We start from the raw sequence: 14,259 nt of genomic DNA, 5'->3' as shown, positions 1-14,259 counted from the left end.
GCTAGGCAGGCGCAGAGCCCCAGCATTGGTGTGCCTGCGCGTGCGGTGCCGGAGGCCGGTGAGGCCCGGCAATAGCTTTTGGCGGTGGCTCTTTTGGTGTGGGAGCCATCCTGCGACGTTTGGTATTTCGGCGGCCGTCTGGGCAAAAAAATGATAATCGGCTGAGAACGGGAACGTTGGGAGTTTTGGGAGGCTAGGCAGGCGCAGAGCCCCAGCGTTGGTGTGCCTGCGCGTGCGGTGCCGGAGGCCGGTGAGGCCCAGCAATAGCTTTTGGCGGTGGCTCTTTTGGTGTGGGAGCCATCCTGCGACGTTTGGTATTTCGGCGGCCGTCTGGGCAAAAAAATGATAATCGGCCGAGAATGGGAACGTTTGGATTTTTGGGAGGCTAGGCAGGCGCAGAGCCCCAGCGTTGGTGTGCCTGCGCGTGCGGTGCCGGAGGCCGGTGAGGCCCGGCAATAGCTTTTGGCGGTGGCTGTTTTGGTGTGGGAGCCATCCTGCGACGTTTGGTATTTCGGCGGCCGTCTGGGCAAAAAAATGATAATCGGCCGAGAACGGGAACGTTGGGAGTTTTGGGAGGCTAGGCAGGCGCAGAGCCCCAGCGTTGGTGTGCCTGCGCGTGCGGTGCCGGAGGCCGGTGAGGCCCGGCAATAGCTTTTGGCGGTGGCTGTTTTGGTGTGGGAGCCATCCTGCGACGTTTGGTATTTCGGCGGCCGTCTGGGCAAAAAAATGATAATCGGCCGAGAACGGGAACGTTGGGAGTTTTGGGAGGCTAGGCAGGCGCAGAGCCCCAGCGTTGGTGTGCCTGCGCGTGCGGTGCCGGAGGCCGGTGAGGCCCGGCAATAGCTTTTGGCGGTGGCTGTTTTGGTGTGGGAGCCATCCTGCGACGTTTGGTATTTCGGCGGCCGTCTGGGCAAAAAAATGATAATCGGCCGAGAACGGGAACGTTCGGATTTTTGGGAGGCTAGGCAGGCGCAGAGCCCCAGCGTTGGTGTGCCTGCGCGTGCGGTGCCGGAGGCCGGTGAGGCCCGGCAATAGCTTTTGGCGGTGGCTCTTTTGGTGTGGGAGCCATCCTGCGATGTTTGGTATTTCGGCGGCCGTCTGGGCAAAAAAATGATAATCGGCCGAGAACGGGAACGTTTGGATTTTGGGAGGCTAGGCAGGCGCAGAGCCCCAGCGTTGGTGTGCCTGCGCGTGCGGTGCCGGAGGCCGGTGAGGCCCGGCAATAGCTTTTGGCAGTGGCTGTTTTGGTGTGGGAGTCATCCTGCGACGTTTGGTATTTCGGCGGCCGTCTGGGCAAAAAAATGATAATCGGCCGAGAACGGGAACGTTTGGATTTTTGGGAGGCTAGGCAGGCGCAGAGCCCCAGCGTTGGTGTGCCTGCGCGTGCGGTGCCGGAGGCCGGTGAGGCCCGGCAATAGCTTTTGGCAGTGGCTGTTTTGGTGTGGGAGCCATCCTGCGACGTTTGGTATTTCGGCGGCCGTCTGGGCAAAAAAATGATAATCGGCCGAGAACGGGAACGTTGGGAGTTTTGGGAGGCTAGGCAGGCACAGAGCCCCAGCTTTGGTGTGCCTGCGCGTGCGGTGCCGGAGGCCGGTGAGGCCCGGCAATAGCTTTTGGCGGTGGCTGTTTTGGTGTGGGAGCCATCCTGCGACGTTTGGTATTTCGGCGGCCGTCTGGGCAAAAAAATGATAATCGGCCGAGAACGGGAACGTTCGGATTTTTGGGAGGCTAGGCAGGCGCAGAGCCCCAGCGTTGGTGTGCCTGCGCGTGCGGTGCCGGAGGCCGGTGAGGCCCGGCAATAGCTTTTGGCGGTGGCTCTTTTGGTGTGGGAGCCATCCTGCGACGTTTGGTATTTCGGCGGCCGCCTGGGCAAAAAAATGATAATTGGCCGAGAACGGGAACGTTTGGATTTTTGGGAGGCTAGGCAGGCGCAGAGCCCCAGCGTTGGTGTGCCTGCGCGTGCGGTGCCGGAGGCCGGTGAGGCCCGGCAATAGCTTTTGGCGGTGGCTCTTTTGGTGTGGGAGCCATCCTGCGACGTTTGGTATTTCGGCGGCCGTCTGGGCAAAAAAATGATAATCGGCCGAGAACGGGAACGTTTGGATTTTTGGGAGGCTAGGCAGGCGCAGAGCCCCAGCGTTGGTGTGCCTGCGCGTGCGGTGCCGGAGGCCGGTGAGGCCCAGCAATAGCTTTTGGTGGTGGCTGTTTTGGTGTGGGAGCCATCCTGCGACGTTTGGTATTTCGGCGGCTGTCTGGGCAAAAAAATGATAATCGGCCGAGAACGGGAACGTTGGGAGTTTTGGGAGGCTAGGCAGGCGCAGAGCCCCAGCGTTGGTGTGCCTGCGCGTGCGGTGCCGGAGGCCGGTGAGGCCCGGCAATAGCTTTGGGCGGTGGCTCTTTTGGTGTGGGAGCCATCCTGCGACGTTTGGTATTTCGGCGGCCGTCTGGGCAAAAAAAGGATAATCGGCCGAGAATGGGAACGTTTGGATTTTTGGGAGGCTAGGCAGGCACAGAGCCCCAGCGTTGGTGTGCCTGCGCGTGCGGTGCCGGAGGCCGGTGAGGCCCAGCAATAGCTTTTGGCAGTGGCTGTTTTGGTGTGGGAGCCATCCTGCGACGTTTGGTATTTCGGCGTCCGTCTGGGCAAAAAAATGATAATCGGCCGAGAACGGGAACGTTGGGATTTTTGGGAGGCTAGGCAGGCGCAGAGCCCCAGCGTTGGTGTGCCTGCGCGTGCGGTGCCGGAGGCCGGTGAGGCCCGGCAATAGCTTTTGGCGGTGGCTGTTTTGGTGTGGGAGCCATCCTGCGACGTTTGGTATTTCGGCGGCCGTCTGGGCAAAAAAATGATACTCAGCCGAGAACGGGAACGTTTGGATTTTTGGGAGGCTAGGCAGGCGCAGAGCCCCAGCGTTGGTGTGCCTGCGCGTGTGGTGCCGGAGGCCGGTGAGGCCCGGCAATAGCTTTTGGCGGTGGCTCTTTTGGTGTGGGAGCCATCCTGCGACGTTTGGTATTTCGGCGGCCGTCTGGGCAAAAAAATGATAATCGGCCGAGAACGGGAACGTTTGGATTTTTGGGAGGCTAGGCAGGCGCAGAGCCCCAGCGTTGGTGTGCCTGCGCGTGCGGTGCCAGAGGCCGGTGAGGCCCGGCAATAGCTTTTGGCGGTGGCTCTTTTGGTGTGGGAGCCATCCTGCGACGTTTGGTATTTCGGCGGCCGTCTGGGCAAAAAAATGATAATCGGCCGAGAACGGGAACGTTGGGAGTTTTGGGAGGCTAGGCAGGCGCAGAGCCCCAGCGTTGGTGTGCCTGCGCGTGCGGTGCCGGAGGCCGGTGAGGCCCGGCAATAGCTTTTGGCGGTGGCTGTTTTGGTGTGGGAGCCATCCTGCGACGTTTGGTATTTTGGCGGCCGTCTGGGCAAAAAAATGATAATCGGCCGAGAACGGGAACGTTGGGAGTTTTGGGAGGCTAGGCAGGCGCAGAGCCCCAGCGTTGGTGTGCCTGCGCGTGCGGTGCCGGAGGCCGGTGAGGCCCAGCAATAGCTTTTGGCGGTGGCTCTTTTGGTGTGGGAGCCATCCTGCGACGTTTGGTATTTCGGCGGCCGTCTGGGCAAAAAAATGATAATCGGCCAAGAATGGGAACGTTTGGATTTTTGGGAGGCTAGGCAGGCGCAGAGCCCCAGCGTTGGTGTGCCTGCGCGTGCGGTGCCGGAGGCCGGTGAGGCCCGGCAATAGCTTTTGGCGGTGGCTCTTTTGGTGTGGGAGCCATCCTGCGACGTTTGGTATTTCGGCGGCCGTCTGGGCAAAAAAATGATAATCGGCCGAGAACGGGAACGTTGGGATTTTTGGGAGGCTAGGCAGGCGCAGAGCCCCAGCGTTGGTGTGCCTGCGCGTGCGGTGCCGGAGGCCGGTGAGGCCCGGCAATAGCTTTGGGCGGTGGCTCTTTTGGTGTGGGAGCCATCCTGCGACGTTTGGTATTTCGGCGGCCGTCTGGGCAAAAAAAGGATAATCGGCCGAGAATGGGAACGTTTGGATTTTTGGGAGGCTAGGCAGGCGCAGAGCCCCAGCGTTGGTGTGCCTGCGCGTGCGGTGCCGGAGGCCGGTGAGGCCCAGCAATAGCTTTTGGCGGTGGCTGTTTTGGTGTGGGAGCCATCCTGCGACGTTTGGTATTTCGGCGGCCGTCTGGGCAAAAAAATGATAATCGGCCGAGAACGGGAACGTTCGGATTTTTGGGAGGCTAGGCAGGCGCAGAGCCCCAGCGTTGGTGTGCCTGCGCGTGCGGTGCCGGAGGCCGGTGAGGCCCGGCAATAGCTTTTGGCGGTGGCTCTTTTGGTGTGGGAGCCATCCTGCGACGTTTGGTATTTCGGCGGCCGTCTGGGCAAAAAAATGATAATCGGCCGAGAACGGGAACGTTGGGATTTTTGGGAGGCTAGGCAGGCGCAGAGCCCCAGCGTTGGTGTGCCTGCGCGTGCGGTGCCGGAGGCCGGTGAGGCCCGGCAATAGCTTTTGGCGGTGGCTCTTTTGGTGTGGGAGCCATCCTGCGACGTTTGGTACTTCGGCGGCCGTCTGGGCAAAAAAATGATAATCGGCCGAGAACGGGTACGTTTGGATTTTTGGGAGGCTAGGCAGGCGCAGAGCCCCAGCGTTGGTGTGCCTGCGCGTGCGGTGCCGGAGGCCGGTGAGGCCCGGCAATAGCTTTTGGCGGTGGCTCTTTTGGTGTGGGAGCCATCCTGCGACGTTTGGTATTTCGGCGGCCGTCTGGGCAAAAAAATGATAATCGGCCGAGAACGGGAACGTTGGGATTTTTGGGAGGCTAGGCAGGCGCAGAGCCCCAGCTTTGGTGTGCCTGCGCGTGCGGTGCCGGAGGCCGGTGAGGCCCGGCAATAGCTTTTGGCGGTGGCTGTTTTGGTGTGGGAGCCATCCTGCGACGTTTGGTATTTCGGCGGCCGTCTGGGCAAAAAAATGATAATCGGCCGAGAACGGGAACGTTGGGATTTTTGGGAGGCTAGGCAGGCGCAGAGCCCCAGCATTGGTGTGCCTGCGCGTGCGGTGCCGGCGGCCGGTGAGGCCCGGCAATAGCTTTTGGCGGTGGCTCTTTTGGTGTGGGAGCCATCCTGCGACGTTTGGTATTTTGGCGGCCGTCTGGGCAAAAAAATGATAATCGGCCGAGAACGGGAACGTTGGGACTTTTGGGAGGCTAGGCAGGCGCAGAGCCCCAGCGTTGGTGTGCCTGCGCGTGCGGTGCCGGAGGCCGGTGAGGCCCGGCAATAGCTTTGGGCGGTGGCTGTTTTGGTGTGGGAGCCATCCTGCGACGTTTGGTATTTCGGCGTCCGTCTGGGCAAAAAAATGATAATCGGCCGAGAACGGGAACGTTGGGAGTTTTGGGAGGCTAGGCAGGCGCAGAGCCCCAGCGTTGGTGTGCCTGCGCGTGCGGTGCCGGAGGCCGGTGAGGCCCGGCAATAGCTTTTGGCGGTGGCTCTTTTGGTGTGGGAGCCATCCTGCGACGTTTGGTATTTCGGCGGCCGTCTGGGCAAAAAAATGATAATTGGCCGAGAACGGGAACGTTGGGATTTTTGGGAGGCTAGGCAGGCGCAGAGCCCCAGCGTTGGTGTGCCTGCGCGTGCGGTGCCGGAGGCCGGTGAGGCCCGGCAATAGCTTTTGGCGGTGGCTCTTTTGGTGTGGGAGCCATCCTGCGACGTTTGGTATTTCGGCGGCCGTCTGGGCAAAAAAATGATAATCGGCCGAGAACGGGAACGTTGGGATTTTTGGGAGGCTAGGCAGGCGCAGAGCCCCAGCGTTGGTGTGCCTGCGCGTGCGGTGCCGGAGGCCGGTGAGGCCCAGCAATAGCTTTTGGTGGTGGCTGTTTTGGTGTGGGAGCCATCCTGCGACGTTTGGTATTTCGGCGGCCGTCTGGGCAAAAAAATGATAATCGGCCGAGAACGGGAACGTTGGGATTTTTGGGAGGCTAGGCAGGCGCAGAGCCCCAGCGTTGGTGTGCCTGCGCGTGCGGTGCCGGAGGCCGGTGAGGCCCGGCAATAGCTTTTGGCGGTGGCTGTTTTGGTGTGGGAGCCATCCTGCGACGTTTGGTATTTCGGCGGCCGTCTGGGCAAAAAAATGATAATCGGCCGAGAATGGGAACGTTGGGACTTTTGGGAGGCTAGGCAGGCGCAGAGCCCCAGCGTTGGTGTGCCTGCGCGTGCGGTGCCGGAGGCCGGTGAGGCCCGGCAATAGCTTTTGGCAGTGGCTGTTTTGGTGTGGGAGCCATCCTGCGACGTTTGGTATTTCGGCGGCCGTCTGGGCAAAAAAATGATAATCGGCCGAGAACGGGAACGTTGGGATTTTTGGGAGGCTAGGCAGGCGCAGAGCCCCAGCGTTGGTGTGCCTGCGCGTGCGGTGCCGGAGGCCGGTGAGGCCCGGCAATAGCTTTTGGCGGTGGCTGTTTTGGTGTGGGAGCCATCCTGCGACGTTTGGTATTTCGGCGGCCGTCTGGGCAAAAAAATGATACTCAGCCGAGAACGGGAACGTTTGGATTTTTGGGAGGCTAGGCAGGCGCAGAGCCCCAGCGTTGGTGTGCCTGCGCGTGCGGTGCCGGAGGCCGGTGAGGCCTGGCAATAGCTTTTGGCGGTGGCTCTTTTGGTGTGGGAGCCATCCTGCGACGTTTGGTATTTCGGCGGCCGTCTGGGCAAAAAAATGATAATCGGCCGAGAACGGGAACGTTGGGATTTTTGGGAGGCTAGGCAGGCGCAGAGCCCCAGCGTTGGTGTGCCTGCGCGTGCGGTGCCAGAGGCCGGTGAGGCCCGGCAATAGCTTTTGGCGGTGGCTCTTTTGGTGTGGGAGCCATCCTGCGACGTTTGGTATTTCGGCGGCCGTCTGGGCAAAAAAAGGATAATCGGCCGAGAACGGGAACGTTGGGAGTTTTGGGAGGCTAGGCAGGCGCAGAGCCCCAGCGTTGGTGTGCCTGCGCGTGCGGTGCCGGAGGCCGGTGAGGCCCGGCAATAGCTTTTGGCGGTGGCTCTTTTGGTGTGGGAGCCATCCTGCGACGTTTGGTATTTTGGCGGCCGTCTGGGCAAAAAAATGATAATCGGCCGAGAACGGGAACGTTGGGAGTTTTGGGAGGCTAGGCAGGCGCAGAGACCCAGCGTTGGTGTGCCTGCGCGTGCGGTGCCGGAGGCCGGTGAGGCCCAGCAATAGCTTTTGGCGGTGGCTCTTTTGGTGTGGGAGCCATCCTGCGACGTTTGGTATTTCGGCGGCCGTCTGGGCAAAAAAATGATAATCGGCCGAGAATGGGAACGTTTGGATTTTTGGGAGGCTAGGCAGGCGCAGAGCCCCAGCGTTGGTGTGCCTGCGCGTGCGGTGCCGGAGGCCGGTGAGGCCCGGCAATAGCTTTTGGCGGTGGCTGTTTTGGTGTGGGAGCCATCCTGCGACGTTTGGTATTTCGGCGGCCGTCTGGGCAAAAAAATGATAATCGGCCGAGAACGGGAACGTTGGGATTTTTGGGAGGCTAGGCAGGCGCAGAGCCCCAGCGTTGGTGTGCCTGCGCGTGCGGTGCCGGAGGCCGGTGAGGCCCGGCAATAGCTTTGGGCGGTGGCTGTTTTGGTGTGGGAGCCATCCTGCGACGTTTGGTATTTCGGCGGCCGTCTGGGCAAAAAAAGGATAATCGGCCGAGAATGGGAACGTTTGGATTTTTGGGAGGCTAGGCAGGCGCAGAGCCCCAGCGTTGGTGTGCCTGCGCGTGCGGTGCCGGAGGCCGGTGAGGCCCAGCAATAGCTTTTGGCGGTGGCTGTTTTGGTGTGGGAGCCATCCTGCGACGTTTGGTATTTCGGCGGCCGTCTGGGCAAAAAAATGATAATCGGCCGAGAACGGGAACGTTGGGATTTTTGGGAGGCTAGGCAGGCACAGAGCCCCAGCGTTGGTGTGCCTGCGCGCGCGGTGCCGGAGGCCGGTGAGGCCCGGCAATAGCTTTTGGCGGTGGCTGTTTTGGTGTGGGAGCCATCCTGCGACGTTTGGTATTTCGGCGGCCGTCTGGGCAAAAAAATGATACTCAGCCGAGAACGGAAACGTTTGGATTTTTGGGAGGCTAGGCAGGCGCAGAGCCCCAGCGTTGGTGTGCCTGCGCGTGCGGTGCCGGAGGCCGGTGAGGCCCGGCAATAGCTTTTGGCGGTGGCTCTTTTGGTGTGGGAGCCATCCTGCGACGTTTGGTATTTCGGCGGCCGTCTGGGCAAAAAAATGATAATCGGCCGAGAACGGGAACGTTGGGAGTTTTGGGAGGCTAGGCAGGCGCAGAGCCCCAGCGTTGGTGTGCCTGCGCGTGCGGTGCCAGAGGCCGGTGAGGCCCGGCAATAGCTTTTGGCGGTGGCTCTTTTGGTGTGGGAGCCATCCTGCGACGTTTGGTATTTCGGCGTCCGTCTGGGCAAAAAAATGATAATCGGCCGAGAACGGGAACGTTGGGAGTTTTGGGAGGCTAGGCAGGCGCAGAGCCCCAGCGTTGGTGTGCCTGCGCGTGCGGTGCCGGAGGCCGGTGAGGCCCGGCAATAGCTTTTGGCGGTGGCTGTTTTGGTGTGGGAGCCATCCTGCGACGTTTGGTATTTTGGCGGCCGTCTGGGCAAAAAAATGATAATCGGCCGAGAACGGGAACGTTGGGAGTTTTGGGAGGCTAGGCAGGCGCAGAGCCCCAGCGTTGGTGTGCCTGCGCGTGCGGTGCCGGAGGCCGGTGAGGCCCAGCAATAGCTTTTGGCGGTGGCTCTTTTGGTGTGGGAGCCATCCTGCGACGTTTGGTATTTCGGCGGCCGTCTGGGCAAAAAAATGATAATCGGCCGAGAATGGGAACGTTGGGACTTTTGGGAGGCTAGGCAGGCGCAGAGCCCCAGCGTTGGTGTGCCTGCGCGTGCGGTGCCGGAGGCCGGTGAGGCCCGGCAATAGCTTTTGGCGGTGGCTGTTTTGGTGTGGGAGCCATCCTGCGACGTTTGGTATTTCGGCGGCCGTCTGGGCAAAAAAATGATAATCGGCCGAGAACGGGAACGTTGGGATTTTTGGGAGGCTAGGCAGGCGCAGAGCCCCAGCGTTGGTGTGCCTGCGCGTGCGGTGCCGGAGGCCGGTGAGGCCCGGCAATAGCTTTGGGCGGTGGCTGTTTTGGTGTGGGAGCCATCCTGCGACGTTTGGTATTTCGGCGGCCGTCTGGGCAAAAAAAGGATAATCGGCCGAGAACGGGAACGTTGGGATTTTTGGGAGGCTAGGCAGGCGCAGAGCCCCAGCGTTGGTGTGCCTGCGCGTGCGGTGCCGGAGGCCGGTGAGGCCCGGCAATAGCTTTTGGCGGTGGCTCTTTTGGTGTGGGAGCCATCCTGCGACGTTTGGTATTTCGGCGGCCGTCTGGGCAAAAAAATGATAATCGGCCGAGAACGGGAACGTTGGGATTTTTGGGAGGCTAGGCAGGCGCAGAGCCCCAGCGTTGGTGTGCCTGCGCGTGCGGTGCCGGAGGCCGGTGAGGCCCGGCAATAGCTTTTGGCGGTGGCTCTTTTGGTGTGGGAGCCATCCTGCGACGTTTGGTACTTCGGCGGCCGTCTGGGCAAAAAAATGATAATCGGCCGAGAACGGGAACGTTGGGATTTTTGGGAGGCTAGGCAGGCGCAGAGCCCCAGCGTTGGTGTGCCTGCGCGTGCGGTGCCGGAGGCCGGTGAGGCCCGGCAATAGCTTTTGGCGGTGGCTCTTTTGGTGTGGGAGCCATCCTGCGACGTTTGGTATTTCGGCGGCCGTCTGGGCAAAAAAATGATAATCGGCCGAGAACGGGAACGTTGGGATTTTTGGGAGGCTAGGCAGGCGCAGAGCCCCAGCTTTGGTGTGCCTGCGCGTGCGGTGCCGGAGGCCGGTGAGGCCCGGCAATAGCTTTTGGCGGTGGCTCTTTTGGTGTGGGAGCCATCCTGCGACGTTTGGTATTTCGGCGGCCGTCTGGGCAAAAAAATGATAATCGGCCGAGAACGGGAACGTTGGGATTTTTGGGAGGCTAGGCAGGCGCAGAGCCCCAGCATTGGTGTGCCTGCGCGTGCGGTGCCGGCGGCCGGTGAGGCCCGGCAATAGCTTTTGGCGGTGGCTCTTTTGGTGTGGGAGCCATCCTGCGACGTTTGGTATTTTGGCGGCCGTCTGGGCAAAAAAATGATAATCGGCCGAGAACGGGAACGTTGGGAGTTTTGGGAGGCTAGGCAGGCGCAGAGCCCCAGCGTTGGTGTGCCTGCGCGTGCGGTGCCGGAGGCCGGTGAGGCCCGGCAATAGCTTTTGGCGGTGGCTGTATTGGTGTGGGAGCCATCCTGCGACGTTTGGTATTTCGGCGGCCGTCTGGGCAAAAAAATGATAATCGGCCGAGAATGGGAACGTTTGGATTTTTGGGAGGCTAGGCAGGCGCAGAGCCCCAGCGTTGGTGTGCCTGCGCGCGCGGTGCCGGAGGCCGGTGAGGCCCGGCAATAGCTTTTGGCGGTGGCTCTTTTGGTGTGGGAGCCATCCTGCGACGTTTGGTATTTCGGCGGCCGTCTGGGCAAAAAAATGATAATCGGCCGAGAACGGGAACGTTTGGATTTTTGGGAGGCTAGGCAGGCGCAGAGCCCCAGCGTTGGTGTGCCTGTGTGTGCGGTGCTGGAGGCCGGTGAGGCCCGGCAATAGCTTTTGGCGGTGGCTCTTTTGTTGTGGGAGCCATCCTGCGACGTTTGGTATTTCGGCGGCCGTCTGGGCAAAAAAATGATAATCGGCCGAGAACGGGAACGTTTGGATTTTCGGGAGGCTAGGCAGGCGCAGAGCCCCAGCGTTGGTGTGCCTGCGCGTGCGGTGCCGGAGGCCGGTGAGGCCCGGCAATAGCTTTTGGCGGTGGCTCTTTTGGTGTGGGAGCCATCCTGCGACGTTTGGTATTTCGGCGGCCGTCTGGGCAAAAAAATGATAATCGGCCGAGAACGGGAACGTTGGGATTTTTGGGAGGCTAGGCAGGCGCAGAGCCCCAGCGTTGGTGTGCCTGCGCGTGCGGTGCCGGAGGCCGGTGAGGCCTGGCAATAGCTTTGGGCGGTGGCTCTTTTGGTGTGGGAGCCATCCTGCGACGTTTGGTATTTCGGCGGCCGTCTGGGCAAAAAAAGGATAATCGGCCGAGAATGGGAACGTTTGGATTTTTGGGAGGCTAGGCAGGCGCAGAGCCCCAGCGTTGGTGTGCCTGCGCGTGCGGTGCCGGAGGCCGGTGAGGCCCGGCAATAGCTTTTGGCGGTGGCTGTTTTGGTGTGGGAGCCATCCTGCGACGTTTGGTATTTCGGCGGCCGTCTGGGCAAAAAAATGATAATCGGCCGAGAACGGGAACGTTGGGATTTTTGGGAGGCTAGGCAGGCGCAGAGCCCCAGCGTTGGTGTGCCTGCGCGTGCGGTGCCGGAGGCCGGTGAGGCCCGGCAATAGCTTTTGGCGGTGGCTGTTTTGGTGTGGAAGCCATCCTGCGACGTTTGGTATTTCGGCGGCCGTCTGGGCAAAAAAATGATACTCAGCCGAGAATGGGAACGTTTGGATTTTTGGGAGGCTAGGCAGGCGCAGAGCCCCAGCGTTGGTGTGCCTGCGCGTGTGGTGCCGGAGGCCGGTGAGGCCCGGCAATAGCTTTTGGCGGTGGCTCTTTTGGTGTGGGAGCCATCCTGCGACGTTTGGTATTTCGGCGGCCGTCTGGGCAAAAAAATGATAATCGGCCGAGAACGGGAACGTTGGGATTTTTGGGAGGCTAGGCAGGCGCAGAGCCCCAGCGTTGGTGTGCCTGCGCGTGCGGTGCCGGCAGCCGGTGAGGCCCGGCAATAGCTTTTGGCGGTGGCTGTTTTGGTGTGGGAGCCATCCTGCGACGTTTGGTATTTCGGCGGCCGTCTGGGCAAAAAAATGATAATCGGCCGAGAACGGGAACGTTGGGAGTTTTGGGAGGCTAGGCAGGCGCAGAGCCCCAGCGTTGGTGTGCCTGCGCGTGCGGTGCCGGAGGCCGGTGAGGCCCGGCAATAGCTTTTGGCGGTGGCTGTTTTGGTGTGGGAGCCATCCTGCGACGTTTGGTATTTTGGCGGCCGTCTGGGCAAAAAAATGATAATCGGCCGAGAACGGGAACGTTGGGAGTTTTGGGAGGCTAGGCAGGCGCAGAGCCCCAGCGTTGGTGTGCCTGCGCGTGCGGTGCTGGAGGCCGGTGAGGCCCGGCAATAGCTTTTGGCGGTGGCTCTTTTGTTGTGGGAGCCATCCTGCGACGTTTGGTATTTCGGCGGCCGTCTGGGCAAAAAAAGGATAATCGGCCGAGAATGGGAACGTTTGGATTTTTGGGAGGCTAGGCAGGCGCAGAGCCCCAGCGTTGGTGTGCCTGCGCGTGCGGTGCCGGAGGCCGGTGAGGCCCGGCAATAGCTTTTGGCGGTGGCTCTTTTGGTGTGGGAGCCATCCTGCGACGTTTGGTATTTCGGCGGCCGTCTGGGCAAAAAAATGATAATCGGCCGAGAACGGGAACGTTTGGATTTTGGGAGGCTAGGCAGGCGCAGAGCCCCAGCGTTGGTGTGCCTGCGCGTGCGGTGCCGGAGGCCGGTGAGGCCCGGCAATAGCTTTTGGCGGTGGCTCTTTTGGTGTGGGAGCCATCCTGCGACGTTTGGTATTTCGGCGGCCGTCTGGGCAAAAAAATAATAATCGGCTGAGAATGGGAACGTTGGGATTTTTGGGAGGGTAGGCAGGCGCAGAGCCCCAGCGTTGGTGTGCCTGCGCGTGCGGTGCCGGAGGCCGGTGAGGCCCGGCAATAGCTTTTGGCAGTGGCTGTTTTGGTGTGGGAGTCATCCTGCGACGTTTGTTATTTCGGCGGCCGTCTGGGCAAAAAAATGATAATCGGCCGAGAACGGGAACGTTGGGATTTTTGGGAGGCTAGGCAGGCGCAGAGCCCCAGCGTTGGTGTGCCTGCGCGTGCGGTGCCGGAGGCCGGTGAGGCCCGGCAATAGCTTTTGGTGGTGGCTGTTTTGGTGTGGGAGCCATCCTGCGACGTTTGGTATTTCGGCGGCCGTCTGGGCAAAAAAAGGATAATCGGCCGAGAATGGGAACGTTTGGATTTTTGGGAGGCTAGGCAGGCGCAGAGCCCCAGCGTTGGTGTGCCTGCGCGTGCGGTGCCGGAGGCCGGTGAGGCCCGGCAATAGCTTTTGGCGGTGGCTGTTTTGGTGTGGGAGCCATCCTGCGACGTTTGGTATTTCGGCGGCCGTCTGGGCAAAAAAATAATAATCGGCCGAGAAGGGGAACGTTGGGATTTTTGGGAGGCTAGGCAGGCGCAGAGCCCCAGCGTTGGTGTGCCTGCGCGTGCGGTGCCGGAGGCCGGTGAGGCCCGGCAATAGCTTTTGGCGGTGGCTCTTTTGGTGTGGGAGCCATCCTGCGACGTTTGGTGCTTCGGCGACCGTCTGGGCAAAAAAATGATAATCGGCCGAGAACGGGAACGTTGGGATTTTTGGGAGGCTAGGCAGGCGCAGAGCCCCAGCGTTGGTGTGCCTGCGCGTGCGGTGCCGGAGGCCGGTGAGGCCCGGCAATAGCTTTTGGCGGTGGCTCTTTTGGTGTGGGAGCCATCCTGCGACGTTTGGTATTTCGGCGTCCGTCTGGGCAAAAAAAGGATAATCGGCCGAGAATGGGAACGTTTGGATTTTTGGGAGGCTAGGCAGGCGCAGAGCCCCAGCGTTGGTGTGCCTGCGCGTGCGGTGCCGGAGGCCGGTGAGGCCCGGCAATAGCTTTTGGCGGTGGCTCTTTTGGTGTGGGAGCCATCCTGCGACGTTTGGTATTTCGGCGGCCGTCTGGGCAAAAAAATGATAATCGGCCGAGAACGGGAACGTTTGGATTTTGGGAGGCTAGGCAGGCGCAGAGCCCCAGCTTTGGTGTGCCTGCGCGTGCGGTGCCGGAGGCCGGTGAGGCCCGGCAATAGCTTTTGGCGGTGGCTCTTTTGGTGTGGGAGCCATCCTGCGACGTTTGGTATTTCGGCGGCCGTCTGGGCAAAAAAATAATAATCGGCTGAGAATGGGAACGTTGGGATTTTTGGGAGGGTAGGCAGGCGCAGAGCCCCAGCGTTGGTGTGCCTGCGCGTGCGGTGCCGGAGGCCGGTGAGGCCCGGCAATAGCTTTTGGCAGTGGCTGTTTTGGTGTGGGAGTCATCCTGCGACGTTTGTTATTTCGGCGGCCGTCTGGGCAAAAAAATGATAATCGGCCGAGAACGGGAACGTTTGGATTTTTGGGAGGCTAGGCAGGCGCAGAGCCCCAGCGTTGGTGTGCCTGCGCGTGCGGTGCCGGAG

This window comes from Phalacrocorax carbo, chromosome 32 (assembly GCF_963921805.1).
Source record: "Phalacrocorax carbo chromosome 32, bPhaCar2.1, whole genome shotgun sequence".
NCBI lineage: Eukaryota > Metazoa > Chordata > Aves > Suliformes > Phalacrocoracidae > Phalacrocorax > Phalacrocorax carbo.
The sequence above is the reverse complement of the archived record's forward strand: the minus strand, read 5'-3'. Positions refer to the sequence as shown.